A 25,603-nucleotide genomic window follows, 5' to 3' on the forward strand; every position below is an offset into this window, starting at 1 on the left:
TACACGACGTTGAAAGTCGTCGCCATGCAATTCCTCGTGCATGGAAATATGGTAAGGGTGCAATCGACTTTGATGTAGCATTCTAAACACCGACGTTTTTGAGATTCCCGATTCTCGCGCAATTTGTCTGCTACTGATGTGCGGATTAGCCCGTGACAGCAGCTAAAACACCTGCTTGGGCATCATCATTTGTTGCAGGTCGTGGTTGACGTTTCACATGTGGCTGCACACTTCCTGTTTCCTTACATAACGTAACTATCCGGCGAACGGTCCGGACATTTGGATGATGTCGTCCAGGATACCGAACGGCATACATAGCACACGCACGGTGGGCATTTTGATCACAATAGCCATACATCAACACGATATCGACCTTTTCCGCAATTGGTATACGCTACATTTTAACACGGGTAATGTATCACGACGCTAATACCGTCCGCACTGGCGGAATGTTACGTGATACCACGTACTTATACGTTTGTGACTATTACAGCGCCATCTATCACAAAGCGAAAAAAGTGGTCCAACGAAAACATTCATATTTCTTTACATACTACACGAATGTGTGATAAAATTGAGGGTTCCTACTTAAAAAAAACGCAGTTGATATCCGTTTGAACTATGGCAGCGCCATCTAGCGGGCCAACCATAGCGCCATCTGGTTTCCCGCTTCAAGCTAGACAAGTTTCGACTTTGTAGTTTTTTCGTTTGACGCTTATTTCGTGAGATATTCGCCATTCGCCATTCTGTCATGCAGTGAAACATCTTGTAGTTATGGACCATCCTGTATACAGTGTACTACCAAGCGACTGTCTCGGAACTCTGACCCCAGCACCAGTTGCAGGTTGTCTAACGGTTTCCAGGGGCAACAAAAATTTGTTTTTCGATATTTCCCTTAATTCTGACCAAATTTAAAAATTTATAATACTGTTATAATCGATTCTTTAAGAGGTACAATCGAAGAACGAGACCACTAAGCGACCTCCAATAAACTTGACACATTTTTTCAAACCATTTTGAAACTTTTTCTCGCTAGTAACCCTTCCACTAAACGAAGAAAGGAAAAAAAATTGATCGCTTACTGCATTTCTGCCGTCCACGTAGTTAAACCTCTGCATCAGGCAACATGACGTTTTAATTTATTGCTTCTTTCCGACTAATTGTATTCGCTACATGGTTTACAGACGGTATCCATATACACCACTGAAATGTATCTGCCGAATTATACAGGGTATTAGATATTTTTATTGGTGATGTGGTAGTGCACTGAAAAACATTACATATACAGGGTGTCCCAGCTATCTTGTCCACCCAAAATATCTCTGTAACAATAACAGCTATTGGAAAACGACTTTCACCGGTATCAATATAGGGCTGAGGCCCATGAATATATATATTTGGAAACATTCTAAAACGAAAGCATGTGTGTTTTTTAACACAAACTTATGTTTTTTTAAATGGACCTCCTATATTTTTTCTTCAGCAATCCATAGCATGACAAAGCACATACACAATGGCGTTGATTGCATCGCAATATTCCCATTACATCCCGAGATATTGAGACGCGAAGTTGATGCTTGAAACACCCGACATGCGCTGCTAGCGCACGTCCTGAGGCTCAGGCGTGAACCCCATGCAGCCCGTAATCGCGATGTGATTGGCATGTGTAATCGCACCTCCATACTTATCAAGAAGTCCGGAACGAATAATACGGTCTGCTGCCATCAACTCTCATAAGCACATAATGGCTTCTCTCGCGCACGTTTTACGTATCTACGTACACAATATGAACCAGTACCGATCGGTGTACACCCGTCAGGTTGTCTTATTTATCCTGCACACCCAAAATAAGGTTTATCTAATGCGTTATATGACCCATTGTGCCTGTCGCGCAGGGCCTGGCTCTACCTAGTCAAGTGTCCAACGTAGTTCCCACTACTGCCACAGTTACCACTTCGCCTTGTTTATGATTTGCGACCTTTGCAAACTCCTGTACTCCACCACCCTCCGAGCACCCCATTTGTTGTTGCTTTGGCGTGCAGTAAACCGCTTGCCAGTGTAGTCGTGCATCAGAGTAATCTAGTGACGGTACGGAGGTAGTACACATTGTGAATAAACGTTGTGTTGTGGAACTTACACGTAGAGTATAATGTACACACATGAAGATATGGTAGAAATGCTGCTGATCTATGGAGAATGTACGTTGACGGGAAATACGTTATGAGATTGCTTGTTTGTTGATAGTACTGTTAGCGAACATTATGATTATTAATATGTCTGTTTTCTACCCTACTCTACATACCTGTACTGTACCCTGTTGTAGGTGGACGAAATGCTGTTCAGGCAGAACGACTGTACAGAAGACGATTCCCTGACAAGTCATCGCCTTCGCGCTGGATGTTTGGTCGTCTCACATCTCGTCTACGTGAAACGGGAAGCTTAAATCCAAGACCTCGACATCGTCCTAGAACACGCACAGATGAACGTGCAGAAGTTGCTGTGCTCGCTACCATAGCTGTGAATCCTCAAATCAGCACACGTCAAATTGAACGTGAAGTTGGTGTGTTGAAATCAAGTGCACAGCGTATTCTTAAACGTCATAAATTTCATCCTTACCATGTTCATTTACACCAGGATCTTCATAGAAACGACTTCCGCAATAGGGTAACATTTTGTCGGTGGGCTCAGCAAAAACTTCTGACTAATCCAATTTTTTTTGCAGATGTTCTCTTTACCGACGAGGCATCATTCTCCAACAAAGGAGTTGTCAATATGAGGAATATGCATTATTGGTCCGCAGACAATCCAAAATGGCTCCGTCAGGTAGAGCATCAACGTCCGTGGAAAGTTAATGTTTGGTGTGGGATTATTGGAGATACCATTATCGGACCTTTCTTTATAAATGGCATCCAAAATGGCAGACAATACTCCAGATTTATACGAAACAATCTTCCTGTTCTCTTGGACACCGTACCTCTGAACCGGAGAATGGTCATGTGGTATCAGCATGACGGATGCCCTGCACGTAACGCCTTACGAGCACGACGACTTCTGAACCGTAAGTTCCCTGGTAGGTGGATTGGACGAGGTGGCCCAGTTAGGCGGCCTGCCCGATCTCCGGACCTTACATCGCTGGATTATTTTCTTTGGGGAGCAGTGAAGGATGCTGTTTACCAACATGAACCAACACCACCAGAGCACATGAAGCAACGCATTATTGATGCTTGTACAGCCATCAAAGAGGAAACAGTAGCACGAAGTAGGGCATCCTTCTTCCGCAGAGTGACCCTATGTATGCAAGCCAATGGGCATCACTTTGAGCATGAGAAGTGAACGCTATGTTTAGTATGTAGTGCTGGTATCACAGCGGAAGTTTCTACAAAGTCCATTTTACCCAGTGATGTTAAGAAACATTTGTTTGCAACAATTTGTCATTTAACGCATTAGATAAACATAACATTGATAATTATGTGATAATACAACTAATTGGTTAAACATGTTTACATTCATCTTCTATGTCCTACCTGAACTTCCCAAATCAAAACATTTTTACCTAAACAACGGTAAAACATTTAGTCCACTTGCTCGTTTCACTAAAACCATCAACATAAATTTTACTATTACGAGTGAATGATTAACTGTCAGTTGCGCTGGATCTACAGTAAAGTAAAGTTTTAACGTTGAACGGCATTACCTTTTTAGTAACGGATTAACGATAGGCGAAGTTAACTTTGTGACTAACATTGCGTTACACAGATATGTTACAGAACCGCATCACCCCTAGCCTATGGGATAAATACCTGCTGGAATGTACGACGTTAATGCAGGATGGCAGCAGACCGTATTATTTGTTTCGGACCTCTTGATAAGTATGGAAGAGTGATTACGCGTGTCAATCACATCGCGATTACGGGCAGCATGGGGTTCACGCCCGAGCCTCAGGACGTGCGCTAGCAGCGCATGTCGGGTGTTTCAAGCGTCAACTTCGCGTCTTAATATCTCGGGATGTAATGGGAATATTGCGATGCAATCAACACCATTGTGTATGTGCTTTGTCATGCTATGGATTGCTGAAGAAAAAATATGGGAGGTCCATTTAAAAAAACATAAGTTTGTGTTAAAAACACATATGCTTTCGTTTTAGAATGTTTCCAAATATGTACATTCATGGGCCCCAGCCCTACATTGATACCGGTGAAAGTCGTTTTCCAATAGCTGTTATTGTTCCAGATATATTGTGGGTGGACAAGATAGCTGGGACACCCTGTGTATTTACTTCATTTTCAGACTTATAATTATAGCTATTACGAGTTGTACGCTCTTAGGTTGGTCAGTACCTCTAAGTAAACGTGGCCAAAGGAAGCCGTCAATGCTTATTTTGCCCTGGGCGGCATATTAAGTATTGAAGTCTGCACACGTGGACGCAGAACGGTGAATAGTTACGATTGTGCAGAAAACATCAGATAGTAAATTATAGTTGTTTATGGCAAGACTGGCCAGTGTGGCGGAGCGGTTCTAGGCGCTACAGTCTGGAACCGCGCGACCGCTACGTCGCAGGTTCGAATCCTGCCTCGGGCATGGATGTGTGTGATGTCCTTATGCTAGTTAGGTTTAAGTAGTTCTAAGTTCTAGGGGACTGATGACCTCAGATGTTAAGTCCCATAGTGCTCAGAGCCATTTGAACCATAATTCAGTAAAAATGACGTCACAAACAATGAGTTTCGTGACAAAAAATAATTGTTGCTTAAAATGGAGCGCAAATTACCCAGATTATACTTATGAAGTGTTTCATCATGAGAGTACTCAGTGACTTACAACAGACTTAAAGCAATTACCGACCTCTAGCACGCCGGAGGCGACGTGGGCCCTTAAGCCTATCTGTAATGAAGGAAATGGTAGGAATACCGTCGTAATATCCAGGGACATGGCAAACGATCAATCGAAGCAAAAAACATCCAGTAAACATTGGCACAAAAATACATGAGCGCTGAGCACTTCTTCAGTAGAACAACAACAATAACAATAGTTGCTACTCATCAAATGGTGAAGATGGTGAGTCGCAGATAGACCCAACAAAAAGACTGTCAAAGTTTTCAGCCAAAACAGCCAAACAGGCCTTCATCAGAATTAGAGAATACAAACACACACACACACACACACACACACACACACACACACACACACACACGACCACAGTCTGACTGCCACGGCAGTCTGGCCTTAGCAGCCAGAGACTGTGGTCGTGTGTGTGTGTGTGTGTGTGTGTGTGTGTGTGTGTGTGTGTGTGTGTAGGCCTGTTTAGCCGAAATGTTTGTTTGACAGACTTTTTGTTGAGTCTATCCGCGAATCAGCATGCCCACTATATAGTGAGTAGCAACTATCCTTTTTTTAATATTGTCATTATTCCATCCTGGATTTTCTATTTCTAATAATAATAGTGGAAGTAGTAGTCGTAGTAGTAGTACTAATACAGTTTCGTGTGTCTCAACAGCCTGTTGCAAGTCTTTCTATTGGACTCCACTTCGGCGACTTGCGTGTCCTTTAACCTCTCCCAGTTATCCAACCCCGGGAAGGGCACCCAACGTTTAACGTGGAACGCGAACCACGTGCTGTTTCTGGCGACTCTTCATATCGTTGAGAGGTGATTGGTTGGTTGTTTTTTGGGAGAGGAGACCAGACAGCGATGTCATCGGTCTCATTGCATTAGGGAAGGAAAGGGAAGGAAGTCGGGTGCGCCCTTTCAAAGGAACCATCCCGGTATTTGCCTGGAGCGATTTATGGAAATCACGGAAAACCTAAATCAGTATGGCCGGACGCGGGATTGAACCGTCGTCCTCCCGAATGCGAGTCCAGTGTGCTAGCCACTGCGCCACCTCGCTCGTTTTGAGAGGTGAAGGCTAGGGTAAAACGAAGACTGAAAACTCCGTGATCCGTCCGAGATTCGATCCCGCGACCTCTTGGATTCTAACCACGTACTTTAGACTGCCAGGCCTGACATTCGTTCAGTAGTAGCGGTGTTTCCAGTATCCAAGACGAGCAAGTGCTCACAGTTCTTAAGCTATGCACTTTAGAACTCATGTTTACTAGATACTTTCATTCTTTTGATCCATACTACTACCTCTTAAAATATGGAAAGCGAAGATCTTGAAATAGAAGAGGTTTTATGTCAATTTAAGGTGGAATGTGAGTAAGGAAAGAGAAGGAAATACTGATTTCAGATGCTTCGGGACATAATGTAGAATCAGCGGCTACAGCTGAAAATGTGTGCTGGTCTGGGATTCGAACACGGGATCTCCTGCTTACTATGCACTTGCTTTAACGACTGCGCCACCCTGGCACAGCGTTCAGTGCAACTGCGCGGACTACCTCGGTACGCCGCCTTGTCAGCCCACTCTGCCACCTCGCGCCCCCTATCCGCAATCCCCCGTCCACGTGCTCCACGCTCGCTACTTTGAGATTCCCGCAGGAGGTCGGACGTAACTGTGCATCCGCCCTGAAGGTGCTGGATCCATTGCCCATTGAGGCGAATTACTTGCATAAATGCTTGGTGTCTATTCTATTGGAGATGTCCAAAAGAAGAGATTTGTTTCAGAGTACTGAAGGTGACAAACTACTCTTAGATCTTAAAGGTATGCATTTTAGACCTTATTTTTACTTGACTTTTTGACATCGAATGATCGTCTCTGTCATATCTCTGAATACTGACAATTCCTCTTGGGATACAATAAGTATGTGAGACAACTGTTGAACTGCAAATAGGATTGAAAGATGCATGTGAGGAAATGGCAGGATACTTCAACGATCGGCTGAACACTGGAACACCTACATAAGTGGTAACGCTACAGTTCGACAAGGAAAACAATAGAATGGTAGTGTTAAAAGCAACTAATACTCTCAAGAATAATACTGTAAAATGGCATTTGCGCTGAGGAAAGACAATGGGTTGTCTTACAGAAGACAACAGGTACGACATAACGGTGCATATCAGGATGAACAGAAAGATATCAAAATAATCGAAAGAAGCCGTCATTACTCATAAGACGAATGACAAAAAGACTCCGGGTTACTACAGAGGGGTCTCACTAGTGAACGTCGGACAAGATTATTATTGAGTAGGGTGGAAGAACAGCTTGGGTCAAACATTGGAGGCTATCAGGCGGCTTCCGAAAAGAGAGTAACCTTAACGGACATTTTTCGACTGAAAAGGATATTAGAACACCATCACAGGAAAAGCAAAAACACTGTAGTTACCTTCGTGGACTTTATCAAGACCTATGATTCTCGATTCTGCAGCCAGAAATGTGTTGTTGTTGCGTCATTCGTGCCTGCTGGCTGGTCGCAGTAGCACAGGCATTATGGAGGAATATCTTGAAAGGCACATCTTCTAGCGCCAGGTTGGTTGGTTCGTTGGTTTTGGGTTTAAAGGGACCAAACTACAAGGTCATCAGTCCCTTTCCCCTGACACAAGCAAGGCTCAAGGTACAAAAACACCCAACACCACACCTAAAAAGAAAACAATTGGAACCAACAAAAAATGGGGAAAACGTACACCACAAGGAAAAGTAGGAGAAGGTATTGAAACCATAGAGTAGATGGTCTGGACTGGCTGATCACAATAATAAAAGAGGACGAGCCAGCCAGTCTGCAACACATTAAAATGTCCATCCCAAAAAAGATAAGGTGAGATGAACACACGTAGGGAAAAGACGACCACCAAGACAAACAAATGCAAAGAAAATGCGACAGACTTAAAATGGAGGGAGGGTGGCGACCTCTGAGAGAACGTTGAATGCCCACCCTTAGATAGTATGATAAAAACCCCCCTCACGGTTCAAATGTTCAAATGGCTCTGAACACTATGGGAGTTAACTTCTGAGGTCATCAGTCCCCTAGAACTTAGAACTACTTGAACCTAACTAACCTAAGGACATCACACACACCCATGCCCGAGGCATGACTAGACCGTTCCAGGACATACATGGACTCCTGGATGATCGCAACCAAAGGATGGCGGGGGTAGCACTGGTCGATAGCTTGTAGGCTGCTCAAGGAGTCAGTACAGAGAAGAAGCGACTAACCAGGGCATGAGAGGATGCGCTCAAGAACACGAGAAATGGCCTCCAGCTCTGCAGAGAAAACACTGCAGCCACCTGGTAAGAATTGCTGTTCAATATGTCCTCCATGTATCTACGCGAAGCCAACATGACCAGCGTTCCATCAGTGTAAACCACTTCATGGTCCCAACACATGCCAAGAATCGAGAGGAAGCGACAGTGGAGAGCCGCGGTGTTAACCGAGTCCTTAGGACCACGTGAAAGGTTCAGGCGAACCTTCGGCCTAGGTGTACACCATGGAGGTGTACGTGAATGGACCTCGATTATAGGTGGTAAAGGCAAGGACTCCACTTCAGACAGAAGAGATTGGACGCGAACCGCAATCGTAAGCCCTGACTTGGGCCTCCGATGCGGGAGATGAACCACTGTGGATGGGTAAACGAGACGGTAATTCGGATGCTCAAGTGAACTACGAATGTGTGCAACGTAACTGGCGAGCAGTTGTACACGCCTAAACTTCAACAGTGGGACTCCGGCCTCCACCAGGACGCGTATCACCGAACTCGTCCTAAAAGCTCCTGTTCCCAGTCAAACGCAACAATGATGCACTGGGCCGTGTAAACGCAACGCTGAGGGCGTCGCCGAACCATAAACCGGACTCCCATAGTCAAGGCAGGATTGAACAAGGGCTCTGTAGAGCTGCACCAGCGTAGAGCGATCTGCACTCCAGTTGGTTTTGCTCAGGCAGTGGAGGGCATTGAGGTGCAGCCAGGACTTCCGCTTCAGCTGACGAAATGAGAAAGCCACGTCAATTGAGCGTCGGGGACCAGTCCTAAGCATCAAAAAATGGTTAAAATGGCTCTGAGCACTATGGGACTTAACATCTGTGGTCATCAGTCCCCTAGAACTTAGAACTACTTAAACCTAACTAACCTAAGCACATCACACACATCCATGCCCGAGGCAGGATTCGAACCTGCGATCGTAGCAGTCGCGCGGTTCCGGACTGAGCGCTCCTAAGCATCGATATGTCTCCACTACAGTGACGGGATCGTCATTAAGGTAAAAGCTCTGGTTCCAGATGAAGGGTACGACGCTGACAGAAGTGCATGACACATGACTTCGCGGCTGAAAATTGGAAGCTGTGAGCTAGAGCCCATGACTGCACCTTGTGGATGGCTCCCTGTAAGGGCCGCTCGGCAACACCAGTTCTGGAGGAGCAGTGCGAAATGCAGAAGTCTTCTGCATGCAAAGAAGGTGAGACCGAAGGCCCGACAGCACTGCTAGATCGTTAATGGACACTAAAAATAGAGATACACTCAATACAGAGCCCTGCGGGACCCCATTCTCCTGCATATCAGGCAACTATGGGAGACTCACTAGTCACACGTTCACCCGGAAAACCCGCGTGGGAACAGTCAAAGATTGCAGGACAGACGAATATCGATATCAGTGAAGCAAGTCGAACTCCCTAGCGCTAGCCGCCAGGGCTCAAGGTGCTCTAGGGAACGGTGCCTCGTATGCCTCTGTAGAGGTCTCCGACGCTCTTTAATGGCCTCAGCGATTTCCGGCGACCATCAAGCCACTGACTTTCGCTGGGGGGCACCCTAAAGAACAAGGGATCGTGTTTTCCGCCCCAGAAATGATCGTTCTAATGACCTGCTCAACTACCACATCGATGATACCATGTGGGGGAGATTCAACGGTGACAGCAGAGGTGAAAGCTTTCCTGTCTGCTTGTTTAAAACACATCTTGGTAGACGTCAGGGGGAATGGCGGTGGGGGAGTGACAGGAAGATGGGAAAGTGGTCCCTGCCACAAAAGCCATCGTGGGCTCTCCAGCGGACAGGTGGGAGAAGTCCGGGGCTGCACAGGGATAAGTCAATGGCTGAATAAGTGCAATGAGCCACATTGACATGTGTGGGTGCCCCAGTATTTAGGAGGCAGAGGTCGAGTAGAGACATTAAAGTTTCGACATCTCTACTTCGGCCAGTGAGCACAGTGCCACCCTATAAGGGGTTATGGGCGTTAAAATCGCCCAAAAGTAGGAAAGGTTTAGGGAGTTGATGAATCAGTGTAGCCAATGTGTTCAGGGGAACTGCATCATCTTCAAGAGGGATTTGAAGGTGCACTGGTTCACTGCATACTGAGTTCAGGACAGTCACAAACTCCACCTGACACTATTATTGTCGCTATGGTTCTTTTAATATCCCCTACAGCAACGAAGGGCACGGGTGCACGTTGCTGGGAACCAGGTTTCCTGAAGGGCAGTGCAGAAAGCAGGTGTAAAACTTAACAGTTGCCATAGCTCAGCCAGGTGGTGGAAAAATTGCAGCAATTCCACTGGAGGATAACGTTATCGTGAGGCTGGGAAGGCATGAAGCATGCAAGGAGGCAGGTTACACCTCAGGATCACCTGCTGCCACCGGTTGAGTATTTGTATTCATTTCTATTATGGATGAGGCATCAAAAAATGTTCAAATGTGAGTGAAATCTTATGGGACTTAACTGCTAAGGTCATCAGTCCCTAAGCTTACACACTACTTAACCTAAATTATCCTAAGGACAAACAAACACACATATGCCCGAGGGAGGACTCGAACCTCCACCAGGACCAGCCACACAGTCCATGATTGCAAGGCCTAGACCGCTTGGCTAATCCCGCGCGGCTATTAGGCATCAGTGAGATCCAGGTCCTCAGGGGATGTCGAGATCTCCACCTCATCCATAGGAGGAGAATTGGTAGGGAGTAGTGGTGTTGGGGCCACCAGAGAGTCCTTTTTCTTAGCAGACTTCTTTGTTTGCTTGCCCTCTCGCTTCTCTTTAGGGGCTTGCTGGGAGGACTTCTGCGAAGTAGCTTCAGGCATGGAGGACGGCTGTGAAGCTCTTCGTCCAGCAACTTTCGGCTCCTTTAGCCACTGGTGAGTGTCTTCTGTGGCATTAATGGAGATAGGGTTCCAAGGGACCCCTTCCACACTAGAGGAGCCAGAGGAGGCTGTTGCTTCTCTGGCTGAGGAGAGGGGACCAATGTCCCCTGTGTTTGGGGGGGGGGGGCCTTGCTCCTCAAGTAGGTACTTCGGGAGCAATGGATGGAGATTTCGCCCCTACCAGCAAGGGGGCAGATGTGTTCTGGGGGCCTGGAGGGCCCACTGTTAGTGGCACAGAGTGTGGTATAACTGGTACTTGTGATGGCAATGGTAAGGTAGCTGCAAGGTATGTGGATGTCAACCAAATAGGGTGTAATCGCTCAAATTTACGTTTAGCCTCTTGGTAAGTCAACTGGTCCAGGGTTTTGTACTCCACGACTTTCCGCTCCTTTTGGAGTGCTGTGCTGTCTGGCGAGCAGGGTGAGTGCTGCTGTCTGCAGTTGATACAATTGGGAGGAGGCGCACATGGAGTATCTGGGTGCAGTGGATGTCCCCAGTCCTGACATGTGGCGCTGGAAGTGCAGCGGGAACACGCGTGCCCGAATTTCCAGCACTTAGAGCACCGCATAGGAGGAGGGACTATGATTTAACGTCACAGCGGTAAACCATCGCCTTGACCTTTCCAGGCAATGAATCACCCTCAAAGGCCAAGATGAAGGCACCGGTAGCAACCCTGTTTTCTTTGGGTCCCCTATAAACACGCCGGATGAAATGAACGCCCCACCGTTCTAGATTGGTGCGGAGCTCGTCGTCAGACTGCAAGACGAGGTCGCGATGGAAAATAAGCCCCTGGACCTTCTTGAGGCTTTTATGTGGAGTGACGGAATCAGGAATACCACCCAGTCGGTCACAAGTGAGTAGTGTTCGGAATTGGGCTCAGGATGCTGCCTGAATCAAGACTGCACTGCTTCTCATCTTGGACAGCGCTGTCACTTCCCCAAACTTACCCTCAAGATGTTCAACAAAAAATTGAGGCTTCCTAGATGGAAACGAGTCCCTTTCCATTCTGCTTTTTTTTTTTTTGTCATCAGTCTACTGACTGGTTTGATGCGGCCCGCCACGAATTCCTTTCCTGTGCTAACCTCTTCATCTCAGAGTAGCACTTGCAACCTACCTCCTCAATTATTTGCTTGACGTATTCCAATCTCTGTCTTCCTCTACAGTTTTTGCCCTCTACAGCTCCCTCTAGTACCATGTAAGTCATTTCCTCATGTCTTAGCAGATGTCCTATCATCCTGTCTCTTCTCCTTATCAGTGTTTTCCACATATTCCTTTCCTCTCCGATTCTGCGTAGAACCTCCTCATTCCCTACCTTATCAGTCCACCCAGTTTTCAACATTCGTCTATAGCCTCACATCTCAAATGCTTCGATTCTCTTCTGCTCCGGTTTTCCCACAGTCCATGTTTCACTACCATACAATGCTGTACGCCAGACGAACATCCTCAGAAATTTCTTCCTCAAATTAAGGCCGGTATTTGATATTAGTAGACTTCTCTTGGCCAGAAATGCCTTTTTTGCCATAGCGAGTCTGCTTTTGATGTCCTCCTTGCTCCGTCCGTCAATGGTTATTTTATTGCCTAGGTAGCAGAATTCCTTAACATCATTGACTTCGTGACCATCAATCCTGATAAGTTTCTCGCTGTTCTCATTTCTACTACTTCTCATTACCTTCGTCTTTCTCCGATTTACTCTCAAACCATACTGTGTACTCATTAGACTGTTCATTCCGTTCAGCAGATCATTTAATTCTTCTTCACTTTCACTCAGGATAGCAATGTCATCAGCGAATCGTATCATTGATATCCTTTCACCTTGTATTTTAATTCAACTCCTGAACCTTTCTTTTATTTCCATCATTGCTTCCTCGATGTACAGATTGAAGAGTAGGGGCGAAAGGCTACAGCCTTGTCTTACACCCTTCTTAATACGAGCACTTCGTTCTTGATCGTCCACTCTTATTATTCCATCTTGGTTGTTGTACATATTGTATATGACCCGTCTCTCCCTATAGCTTACCCCTACCTTTTTTCAGAATCTCGACCAGCTTGCACCATTTTATATTGTCGAACGCTTTTTCCAGGTCGACAAATCCTATGAAAGTGTCTTGATTTTTCTTTAGCCTTGCTTCCATTATTAACCGTAACTTCAGAATTGCGTCTCTCGTCCCTTTACTTTTCCTAAAGCCAAACTGATCGTCACCTAGCGCATTCTCAACTTTCTTTTCCATTCTTCTGTATATTATACTTGTAAGCAGCTTCGATGCATGACCTGTTAAGCTGATTGTGCGATAATTCTCGCACTTGTCAGCTCTTGCCGTCTTCGGAATTGTGTGGATGATGCTTTTCCGAAAGTCAGATGGTATGTCGCCAGACTCATATATTCTACACACCAACGTGAAAAGTCGTTTTGTTGCCACTTCCCCCAATGATTTTAGAAATTCTGATGGAATGTTATCTATCCCTTCTGCCTTATTTGACCGTAAGTCCTCCAAAGGTCTTTTAAATTCTGATGCCAATACTGGATCCCCTATCTCTTCTAAATCGACTCCTGTTACTTTTTCCATCACATCAGACAAATCTTCACTCTCATAGAGGGTTTCAATGTATTCTTTCCACCTATCTGCTCTCTCCTCTGCATTTAACAGTGGAATTCCCGTTGCACTCTTAATGTTACCAACGTTGCTTTTAATGTCACCAAAGGTTGTTTTGACTTTCCTGTATGCTGAGTCTGTCCTTCCGACAATCATATCTTTTTCGATGTCTTCACATTTTTCCTGCAGCCATTTCATCTTAGCTTCCCTGCACTTCCTACTTATTTCATTCCTCAGCGACTTGTATGTCTGTATTCCTGATTTTCCCGGAACATGTTTGTACTTCCTCCTTTCATCAATCAACTGAAGTATTTCTTTTGTTACCCATGGTTTCTTCGCAGCTACCTTCTTTGGACCTATGTTTTCCTTCCCAACTTCTGTGATGGCCCTTTTTAGAGATGTCCATACCTCTTCAACTGTACTGCCTACTGCGCTATTCCTTATTGCTGTATCTATAGCGTTAGAGAACTTCAAACGTATCTCGTCATTCCTTAGTACTTCCGTATCCCACTTCTTTGCCTATTGATTCGTCCTGAACTTCAGCCTACTCTTCATCACTACTATATTGTGATCTGAGTCTATATCTGCTCCTGGGTACGCCTTACAATCCAGTATCTGATTTCGGAATCTCTGTCTGACCATGATGTAATCTAATTGAAATCTTCCCGTATCTCCCGGCCTTTTCAAGTATACCTCCTCCTCTTGTGATTCTTGAACAGGGTATTCGCTATTACTAGCTGAAACTTGTTACAGAACTCAATTAGTCTTTCTCCTTTTTCATTCCTCGTCCCAAGCCCATATTCTCCTGTAACCTTTTTTTCTACTCCTTCCCCTACAACTGCATTCCAGTCGCCCATGACTATTAGATTTTCGTCCCCCTTTACATACTGCATTATCCCTTCAATATCCTCATACACTTTCTCTATCTGTTCATCTTCAGCTTGCGACGTCGGCATGTATACCTGAACTATCGTTGTCGGTGTTGGTCTGCTGTCGATTCTGATTAGAACAACCCAGTCACTGAACTGTTCACAGTAACACACCCTCTGCCCTACTTTCCTATTCATAACGAATCCTACACCTGTTATACCATTTTCTGCTGCTGTTGATATTACCCGATACTCATCTGACCAGAAATCCTTGTCTTCCTTCCACTTCACTTCACTGACCCCTACTATATCTAGATTGAGCCTTTGCATTTCCCTTTTCAGATTTTCTAGTTTCCCTACCACGTTCAAGCTTCTGACATTCCACGCCCCGACTCGTAGAACATTATCCTTTCGTTGATTATTCAATCTTTTTCTCATGGTAACCTCCCCCTTGGCAGTCCCCTCCCGGAGATCCGAATGGGGGACTATTCCGGAATCTTTTGCCAATGGAGAGATCATCATGACACTTCTTCAATTACAGGCCACATGTCCTGTGGATACACGTTACGTGTCTTTAATGCAGTGGTTCCCATTGCCTTCTGCATCCTCATGTCATTGATCATTGCAGATTCTTCCGCCTTTAGGGGCAATTTCCCACACCTAGGACAAGAGAGTGCCCTGAACCTCTATCCGCTCCTCTTTGACAAGGCCGTTGGCAGAATGAGGCTGACTTCTTATGCCGGAAGTCTTCGGCCGCCAATGCTGATTATTTATCAAAATTTAGGCAGTGGCGGGGATCGAACCCGGGACCGAAGACGTTTTGATTATGAATCAAAGACGCTACCCCTAGACCACGGGTCTGCTACAGACTAAATACTGAGGCGAATATGGCTCTCTTCTTTCTGTAGCCCTAAATTCCTCCCATGTAGCGAGGGAGGGAAACGATTTAGGATCATGCCTGTCGGCATTGTATTCGATCTTGCCCTTCTTACAGACTGCTGGTGCAGTATGGTCACCAGCAAGAGCTGACTTAGTCCGCTTCTTTGCGGGTCATCCGCCCTGATGCCACCCACGTGCGCTACCCAGCTACAGCACAGGCCAGCTAGCATGATGGCCGTTGCCAGGAGTCCTTATGCCCCAGGAAGATAGGCATCTACTCCTTGGCATACGTGGGGAGTTTACAGCTCAGGCATGAGCAGTGCGATCACTGTGTTGCAAGGGGGCTACCGCCAAATGGGTACATGATGGCCCCACAACAACGAACTGGCTACTATGCTGGATATTTGGTGCAGAGAAATCCAATACTGTCATGGGGGCGAAAGAGGATAGGAGACAACGAAAGAAAATGATATACCCCAGAAAGTGCCCTCGCCCAAATGGTTGAATTGTAAGTGGAGATGCAAAGCCAGGACAAGAGGTTCAGCAGATCGAATCTAAGGGCACTATGGATAACTCATGCACCAAGTATGGCCTCCTTCCCCATATGGCCCCCCCTTATGTAGAGTTTGGAAAGTGGTAGGTCAAACCATAAAATGAAACCTGAACTTATAGTGCCGAAAAGTGCGAGACTCCTTTTAGTCGCCTCTTACGACAGGCAAGGATACCTCGGACCTATTCTAACCCCGAGACCCGCAGGGGCAGAACAAATTATAGTCATAAATAAGAAATAAATATGCGCTCAACATTTAATAAATTTGTATGAAAATTACCTACTGCTCCAGTGGTTTCATTTAGAAACCACTCATGACAGCAGTAGTACAAACGCAAATTACTTTACGTAGCTTTAGATATACTCACTCTCTGCGTTAATTATCTCCTCAATCTGATCGCTATAAAGACCCCATATTTCATAATCTCTTACATTCACGCAGCACATCTCCGCAACGACTGTTGTTTTGAAAGCTGTACGGAACTGCTACAATGCACTATCTTTGTGGAAATCTCTCTGTGTACCACTAGATGTCTGTCTTGCAATAGTATCGGTGGCTTCATGAGAAGGGCTACGGTACTTTAAAAAATAATAAAATGGTGGTTTCTGGTAGAAACACTGGTACTCAAAGCTTTAAATAGACAGGTTGTGGAGTTCTACAAAAGCCACAATGCAGATAAAATTGAAACAATAAAATGAATCGGTGCAGTAAGAGAAGACCGGAGGGAAGGGTTAATTAATACAATTTGATATGCCAAGACAGGAAAACTTTTAGGCAGAAAATTCACGAGTGGACACACAGCCTGGCAGGAAAACGCAAGAAGACCGGAACAGCGTGGTCTGACTCGTTGAAAAGAAGCCATCCCGATGTCTTATTGAGCACAGATATTTTTTTCTTTTTGTAGGGGTTTCCGAATATAGACCAACAAGTATCTTCTACTAAAATACATGGGTCAGCGTCCTCAATGTTGGTATTTATAGTGGTTGAAGTCTATTGTTCTTATATCTTGTAAAATGCACCCTCCATATTCGAAAGGATGACAGAAGTTTTCTAATGGAAGAGCCTTCCATTAACTCGGTAAATAAATCGTACGACAATCTGAGTATTTCGAGTCAGTTCTACTTGAACGATAGAAACTAGGAAAATGAGATGCCGAATTAAGTCGTTGTCTTATACCGACCCATGCAGCTGCGTAGGTTCATTGAATTTCGATGGGACGCATGCATAATGAAAGGTGTCGAAACAGAAAATGGAAGGAGAGGAAGGTGCTGGTGTCATTGTTTCCCGCAATTAATCACGTCTCTCATTTAAATACAAACGGTTCGCGTGCTGCCCACAAAGCAGTTTTTTGAGCTTCGAAAAAGGCTTCAGAAAACCTGGAAAAGGGCTCTAATTTGAAAATGTACTTAATTTTCCTAATGAAAATCCCAGAAAACACTAACTCTCATTGCATGACTAAAATAGCGAAAAACAGCACGAACGGAAGATTGAAGGTCAAAAGTCACTGCCACATGAGAAAGTAATGAATGGTAGCTATCCCTAAATGTAGGAAAAGATAAGTTAATGCGGATGAGTAGGAAGAACAAACCGGTAATGTTCGGATACAGTATTACCAGTGTCCTGCCTGACACAGTCAAGTCGTTTATATATCTGGGCGTAACGTTGCGAAGCGATAAGAACTGGAAAGAGCATGTGAAAACTGTGACATGGAAGGCAAATGGTCGACTTCGGTTTATTGGGAGAATTTTAGGGAAGAGTGGTTCACCTGTTAAAGAGATCGCCTGTAGGGCGCTGGTGCGACCTGTTCTTGAGTACTGCTCGATTGTTTGGGATGCGTACTAGGTCGGATTGAAGGAAAATATCGAAGCAATTCAGAGGAGGGCTACTAGATCTGTTACTTGTAGGTTCGAATAAAATTTAAGTGATACGGAGACTCTTCGGGAACTCAAACGGGAATCCCTGGAGGAAAGGCGGCGTTCTTTTCGGGAAACACTATTAAGAAGCTTTAGGATACCGGCATTTGACGCTGACTGCCGAACGATTCTGCTCACGCCAGCATACATCGCGCATACGGGCCACGAAGATATGATGCTAGAAATTAGGGCTCATACGGAGACAATATAAAAATGCAGTAAATGAAGCAGGAAAAGAGGAATGTTTACGTCTAAAAAATTAGATCGACTGGAAGTGCAAAATGGCTAAGCAGGGATGGCTAGAGGACAAATGTAAAGATATAGAGGCGTATATCACCAGGGGTCACGATGGATACTGCCTACAGAAAAATTAAAGAGACCTTTGGTGAAAAGAGAACCATCTGTGTGAATATCAAGAGCTAAGATGGGAAGGCAGAAAGGTGGAAGGAGTATATATAGGGTCTGTACAAGGGCGATGTACTCGAGGGCAATATTATGGACATGGAAGAGGACGTAGGCGAATATGAAATCGGAGATAAGATACTACGTTAAGAATTTGACAGAACTGAAGGACCTAAGTCGAAACAAGGCCCCGGGAGTAGACAACATTCCACAGCCTTGGGAGAGCCAGCCATGACAAAACTGTTCCATCTGGTGAGCAATATGTCTGAGACATGCGAAATTCCCTCAGACTTCAAGAAGAATATAATAATTCCAATCCAAAAGAAAGCAGGTGTGAAAATTATCGAAGTATCAGTTTAATAAGTCTGCAATATACTGACACGAATTCATTACAGACCGACGTAAAAAGCTGGTAGAACGCGATCTTGGGGAAGATCAGTATGGATTCCATAGAGATGTTGGAACACCTGAGGCAATAACGACCCTACGACCTATCTTAGACTAAGGAAAGTGAAGCCTGGGGCCGAAACGCACAGTAACCCAGGGTTCGGTGTAGGGCGGTGGTGGGGTGAGTGGATTGCTGTAGCCTGTTGTGGGGTTGTGTACCGCTGCGGGCTACGGCGGGGACGAAGCCTCTCCGTCGTTTCTAGGTCCCCAGTTCCATACAATACAATACAAGTCGTTACGGTTACGGTCGGCTACATCTGATAACCCCATCGAAGGATCGCAGTATTGTGCACCAAGCACATCGTAACTTCTTGACACCTGCGTCTACCATCCGAGCAGAAGTAATGGACTCCCTCCAGCATTCCGTGTCATCCCGAACCATGGGTCGCAGAGTAGCTGCAGCCTGGCTAGGGAACTACCGTCCGATGCCAGGCTACCGTTAACACCATACCCCAGACGTGTGTGTTTGGAGTGGTCCCATGAGAGGGAAGCATGGACTGCAAATGCATAGGATGGCATTGCGCTCAGTGACGAATCGTCTGTGACTATGACGGCGACCTGGGGAACAGTTCCATTGTTCTAGAGAGGCTTAGTCATATTGCTCCTGGCTTTATGGTGTGGGAAGCCACTGTGTATGACTTCAGGTGACGGCTGCTAGTGACTGAGCGAACTCCAATGACTTAACGTTATATCACTGACAGCCTGCGACTTCATGTGTTACCTCACATGCGACAGTATTGTTGTGCCGGTTTTCAACTAGATAATGCACTTCCATATATGTCATTGTCCATGAACGCCGTGCGTGTTGAGGCACTTTCGTGTGCAGCTGGGTTCACAGGACCTGCCCCGAGGGAACATGTATAGGACGTATAGTCCTTCCCAGTGCCAATGTTCGCGATGTCAAGGACCAGGTAACAACATTTGTGGGCCAGCTTGCCTGAGGAGAGGATACAAAATCTTCCTAACCGAATCGATGCTTGCATCGAGGCTAGAGGGACGCATCATCATACTGAAAAGTGGACTGATGCTACTAAGTCCTTTGTAGATTTGACTAGACTCTGTATTCACATAAATACTAAGTTTCTACCAGTTATGAATAATACAGAAATGGGAGTTTTATACAAGTACACTTACAAGACATTTACCTAACGATAGCATTAGAGCCGGCCGCGGTGGCCGTGCGGTTGTAGGCGCTTCAGTCCGGAACCGCGAGACTGATACGGTCGCAGGTTCGAATCCTGCCTCGGGCATTGATGTGTGTTATGTCCTTAGGTTAGTTAGGTTTAAGTAGTTCTAAGTTCTAGGGGACTGATGACCTCAGATGTTAAGTCCCATAGTGCTCAGAGCCATTCGAACCAATGGCATTAGAAATAAATTTAAGTGACATTAAGTTATATACACTAACTCTGTTGAAGATCCACAGATCGGGATTTTCATGTATAATTAGAAGCACTAATTCGCGAGAACTTCTGACCAGCTCCAGAGAACCTATAGTAAGGAAAATAAGTCACAGAACATCCCAACAGCATGAAGTGTCAGCCGCAATAGATCTGCCTTGTGAAGCTAAATGTAATCCATAATGTAATTTTTTCAGGTGGCTCCCATCCCCTATTTCTCACGTTTCCAATGTTTATAATACAGTAAATCAAGTAAAGCTTTTCTCAACCTAATCTGGTTTGAACACAGCGGGCCTTTACTTGGCTCTCTCCTATTGGAAATAGTATGAACTTATCATCAAAAATTTAATATGAACTCTGAAGCGCAGTGCAACTTGGGTCTTTCACGTAACAAATCATTAGGGGAGATAAGAGATAACAGGTTTCTTTTTAATTTTCTGACAGTCTCTTACATACCACAGAGACTTGAATAAAGGCACGATGGAACGAAAACCTGCACTAGTCTTACAAAATTAAAGGGAGACACTATGCCGCAGTGGTACCCAATCTCCCAAACGCCCTTCCTACCAAAATTGTAAATACAGCAGAAACTTTGTAGTGACAATGGCACGCCACCAGTTCAATCACGGGAGATTGCGGCAACACCTCTACCACTTCAACATTATCCTATCTTCTCGGCAATTCACTATGGACGAACATTTGAACACTTAATCAGAGAAGACGAAAAAAAGTGTGTAAACTCCTGTGAGATTTTATAGCGAAAGTGCAAATAATAACATAGGATAATTATTTGTGATGTGAACAAACCTTTTATATTAATGATGGTATTTTAATTTTCTTAGCTCACAGACTCAATTTCAGGTTAAACTGATATGTTGTTATAAACGCACTTTCGTCGCACGTTTCCTTTTGAAGATTCAAAAATGTTCAAATGTATGTGAAATCTTATGGGACTTAACTGCGAAGGTCATCAGACCCTAAGCTTACACACTACTTAACCTAAATTATCCTAAGGACAAACACACACACCCATGCCCGAGGGAGGACTCGAACCTCCGCCGGGACCAGCCGCACAGCCCAGGACTGCAGCGCTCAGACCGCTCGGCTAATCCCGCGCGGATTTTGAGGTTCCAGTCTGTTATACATTTAGGCTAAATGTTAAAAAAAATCATTTTGAGGTAGGCTACATGGACTATGTCCAAAAGTCATTAACAAATTTAAAAAAATATTAACGATTAGGAAAATAGTTGTAAGATTACCCACTGGATGTGTTTTGAAATTATTATTTTAAGCTATGTCCATGGTCAGTAAAGTTACATTATAAGAGAGTCAGGATGACAAAAGGAGCGATAATCGAATGTAAGGAAGAAATTGTTCATAGAAATAGTTAATAATGTGGGTAAATGTGCTATAACGCGGCAGTGTAAGACACTTCACTGCTTTTCTCGCACATGTTGGATTTCAAGACCAGTGAAGAAACACAAAAAAATTATTCTATATCGGCCACCGTGCAATGATTTTACAAGATGCCAAAATAAACGAATCATGTGTTAAAAACCAGCAATTTTTACGAAACAAGAAGTTCCGAAATTATGAGATTGGTTTATTTATGTTATACGTGGATATAATGCACAGTGACTGTGCCCAGTTCAATGATACATTTTTTGCTGGATGCTCATGGAGCGACAGCTGTTCTACTTTTGCGAATAATAGAATGTAACCTGTTGTTGAGCTCTCTCACGCTCGCTCTGACATTGCGGTACTGCTACAACTTCCCAATCCTCAGCTAATTTTGTTGAGGGGCGCTTAGTGGAAGAGATCACAAAACAATGCGATCATCAACAGTTTACATTTCGAGATGGAAGATGACGCTTGTTTCTGAACGGCAGGCGCGGACGTTGCGTAAAGTTGCAAGATACGAAAGATATTCATTGTATGATTCTGTTGAAAAAGACGCCATCTCAGTTCTCCGGACAATCATAGACTTGCGATCGGGCATGAAACAATAACAAAGACTTTACACACTGTCAGCTGCTTGTTTCCGACTAAGACGAAGTTAACCACCAAAATTTTGATACTACATTCATATTTCACCCTGCAAGACATTATCTAAGAATGCCGAGTCCCTCCTACTTCGATATTTTAATTTCAGTCAGCGGCGAGAAGCCCAGTTCGCACAAATAACGTAATTGAAAATGTTAATAACACATAAGCTACCATCTGGGTGATAGTCGGGCATTCACTGCTTATTGACAACCAAAATGTACCCAAAGTCACTATGAAAAATTATGATTTCAATGTTCTGCCTGTCTTCAAATCTGCCAGTTTCACTCGTAAGCCTAAAACGAAATTATTCGGAAGATCTTTCGAATCCACGAGTGATTCGTAAACCCGGTCAAAGTCTTCATCACCCTCTCCAGAATATTTTTTTTGAAATTATGCTACACGAGTGCTAAATGTTCTTTAATTACGTCCATCAACACATTATCGCTAGCATGGAGCCATGCAGTTGGCAACATCTCCCATGGTCAATTGCCTGAATCCACAAATTTACCTTATTTATAAATATTAGACATTCCAGTCAGGATATCTTCGTTTCTACCTTGCCTTTGCTGTTTAGTTCATTTAAGTGTACAAAAATATCGGAAATATATTATCTGCAAATAAAGCCACATAATCGTGCCCCTCAATAGCAAAAACGTCAAGTATCTCATTTGTAAGTAAAAAATTCGCAGTAACACTAACTTGCGATAACTATTTGTACTTGTTTGTAGCAGAAGTGTAGTGCGACACGGAACGTTGAAAAGCCGCGTATTTAGGAGCCGGGATTTGATGAAGTTCGCGGCTTTTCACGACGATTTTCGGAGGAGATGGGAAAGACCTTGCAACGCTGTGAATGGAATAGCAAAATTCCCGATGTGAAGAAATAGCACACCAGTTGCATGAAGAAAATAATAATTTAACGCAAATAGTGTGCTACTTCTTCACATTGGTTTTCTTCAAAAACAGTTTCTGAAAATGATAAAAATCTAAATGACAAATCCTCAGTGATCCAGAGGCAGCAACGCTAGTATGGTAGTTTTGTTATTTGACATCCCACGACTTGTTGCACTGCCGCAGAATGTGAGATATATCGCGGTTTTGTTATACCTACTGTCATCTGTTCTAATCTCTTAATGTAGGTTCTAGTAATTTATTTTCTTTATTTTCTGTTATAGATTCTGTAGATGGGTATTGCATAGCCGGAACTTGTAATTTTATTCAAAAAGCTTTATGATGAAGAAAATCGAATAAAAATTATGAACTAAGATAAATGCGATCATTGTACTGTGAAATAATCGAATAGCTCACTGCAGTCTTTAAACAGTATTTACTTTTCTTTTGATCATATCGTGTGGTTTTGTAGTTACCAGCTGCAGTAAAAGTAGATGCGAGACTGCTCACATTACTGTAAAATTCAGTCTTTTGTAATGACAACACTTGTTTTAATATTTTTAGGCAGTTGGCAATGTAACATATTGCTGTTGACCGAACGCAATCGCGCACCACTGTTTATACACATTTGACGTGGAAATACTGGATCTACTAACATACGTTAGCTTCGTCAACTCACAACCAGTCACCTTTCAACCTAACTCTGACCTCGGGCTACGCTCCAGATGAGTATGTCGCAACTACTAAGATTTCTTTTTTTCACATTCATTACTTTTCTCGTAGAGGCAGCAAATCTTCAGTGTTCAAATGCCGATTTTAAACCGGAGTGGTATTAAACGACTGCATATTGTTCCACGAACTGTTCGTCCTGGGTAAGCGGCTAAATATTAATTATATACAAAGCTCAATAGTTACCCAACACATCCTGAGCATTATGTATACTCTTCACTACAAAACGAGTCATTGTCGAACTCAGTTTCACCGGGAGCGAACGTGTCTACTATAATGTTGCGTCAGCGATATAAGCACGTGAGTAGTGAGCAGCTCTCTTGAGTCAGACAAGGCGTTTACTCACCACTACCAGTCCAGTCGGTGCGAAGTTCACAGCCACTGCTCCGTCACGAAGCAGCTGATTCTGCCCGCTTATCAACTACGGTAGCATATACAGTACTTGCACACTCGTAGCAACACAACACGGCACAACACACCACGCCTCCCCTGCTGCAGCAACCAAACTGCCTGTCTTGTCTATTCGAATGCGTCAGAGCGTGCGCACAGATGGCCGCCAAAGCCGCACATGCGCCCTGCAACCCGCGCCGTTAAAGGGGAGCACTCGGTCCACGCATTCAGAGACTCCACTTAAAGGGCATCTGCGGGGGGAGGAAGCGACCTTGGGAAGGGACGGCGGCGGGGTCAACCTGCCCGAGGGTCTTCCTTTTGTCGAGGCCGTCCTCGAAAGAACCTGCGCGTTATAGCACGTGGATGCTGCATTCCAGATACGTGAGAGAGAGCAAACGTGATGCTTCAGATGCCAATACAGGAAGGCGCACGTTAAAGTGGCCCCGACTACACGCTTGTCCCCTATTACGCACGAATTGTTGCAAGCCACTAGCATACAACAAGTAGGTAATCATGTACAAAGGTTTATATTTTCTGCATTCATCTTGTCTTTTACATTACATTACAATGAGTGCTCAAAATGACCTCCTTGCGTTTCAGTACATGTCAACATACATTCTGGACAATTCTGCCGCATCGATTACCAAAATTTCACGACGAATATTGTACTTCAGGTTTTTTAACGTTACTCGGTTGTTTGAGAACACTTTTCCCTTTAGACTGCTCCACAGATAACAGTCACAAGTGGTTAGTTACGATGTACGCTGCAACTGCAGTCGTCTGATGACAGTCCTTTCCTATGTGAATCTTCCAAGAAATAGTGAGATAGTATCTCGTGAAGAGTGACAGGTCGCCCCATCCTGTTAAAAGACAACATACGTACGTTCACGGAGGGTACATCACACTGAGATATTTCTTTCACACGTCTTAACCGAGTCGCAAAGACTTTCGTACTTACAGATCTACTCGCGACAGCTTCGAAACAACAGATGACAACTCGTGCGCGACAATAAGCAGCCTATCCTCGGGGTCGGTTTTTCGTCCTCCACCATCTATCTACTAACTGTAAGTGTTTGTATACTGTTATTGTTGTTGATGTTGTTGTTGTGGTCTTCAGTCCTGAGACTGGTTTGATGCAGCTCTCCATGCTACTCTATCCTGTGCAAGCTGCTTCATCTCCCAGTACGTACTGCAGCCTACATCCTTCTGAAACTGCTTAGTGTATTCATCTCTTGGTCTCTACGATTTTTACCCTCCACGCTGCCCTCCAATACTAAATTGGTGATCCCTTGATTCCTCAGAACATGTCCTACCAACCGATCCCTTCTTTTAGTCAAGTTGTGCCACAAACTCCTCTTCGCCCCAATTCTATTCAATACCTCCTCTTTAGTTATGTGGTCTACCCATCTAATCTTCAGCATTCTTCTGTAGCACCACATTTCGAAAGCTTCTATTCTCTTCTTGTCCAAACTATTTATCGTCCATGTTTCACTTCCATACATGGCTACACTCCACACAAA

The 25,603-nt window shown here is 44.5% G+C and overlaps 1 protein-coding gene across 1 annotated transcript in view; it reads right to left on the bottom strand.

Moving 5' to 3' along the window:
- Positions 1-24,198, bottom strand: part of LOC124619362 (ATP-binding cassette sub-family G member 1-like) — a 779,674-nt gene extending 755,476 nt beyond the window's left edge. Inside the window, exon 1 of the mRNA XM_047145685.1 lies at positions 24,040-24,198. The gene's annotated coding sequence lies outside the window, so the exon portion shown is untranslated. The remainder of the gene's footprint in view (positions 1-24,039) is intronic.
- Between the last annotated feature and the right edge of the window lie 1,405 nt (positions 24,199-25,603).

This window comes from Schistocerca americana, chromosome 6 (genome assembly GCF_021461395.2).
Source record: "Schistocerca americana isolate TAMUIC-IGC-003095 chromosome 6, iqSchAmer2.1, whole genome shotgun sequence".
Lineage (NCBI taxonomy): Eukaryota > Metazoa > Arthropoda > Insecta > Orthoptera > Acrididae > Schistocerca > Schistocerca americana.